The sequence below is a fragment of the Colobus angolensis genome, unplaced genomic scaffold, assembly GCF_000951035.1.
Source record: "Colobus angolensis palliatus isolate OR3802 unplaced genomic scaffold, Cang.pa_1.0 Scaffold662, whole genome shotgun sequence".
Classification (NCBI taxonomy): domain Eukaryota; kingdom Metazoa; phylum Chordata; class Mammalia; order Primates; family Cercopithecidae; genus Colobus; species Colobus angolensis.
In genome coordinates this window covers 339,449-339,931 of record NW_012120288.1, presented here as the reverse complement: position 1 = coordinate 339,931, position 483 = coordinate 339,449, and positions in this window count along the sequence as shown.

The window sequence follows — 483 nt, the reverse complement described above, 5'->3', positions numbered from 1 at the left end:
CCTGCCTTACTAGGTTGGGGAAGTTCTCCTGGATGATATCCTGAAGAGTGTTTTCCAACTTAGTTCTGTTTTCCCCGTCACTTTCAGGTACCCCAATCAGACGTAGATTTGGTCTTTTCACATAGTCCCATATTTCTTGGAGGCTTTGTTCATTTCTTTTTCCTCTTTTTTCTCTACACTTCTCTTCTCGCTTCATTTCATTCGTTTGATCTTCAATCGCTGATACTCTTTCTTCCAGTTGATTGAGTCGTTACTGAAGCTTGTGCATTTGTCACGTAGTTCTCGTGTTATGGTTTTCATCTCTATCAGTTCTTTTAAGGTCTTCTCTGCATTGATTATTCTAGTTATCCATTCATGCATTCTTTTTTCAAAGTTTTTGATTTCTTTGTGCTGATTACGTAGTTTCTCCTTTGGCTCTGAGAAGTTTAATTGACTGAAGCCTTCTTCTTTCAACTCGTCAAAGTCATTCTCCATCCAGCTTTG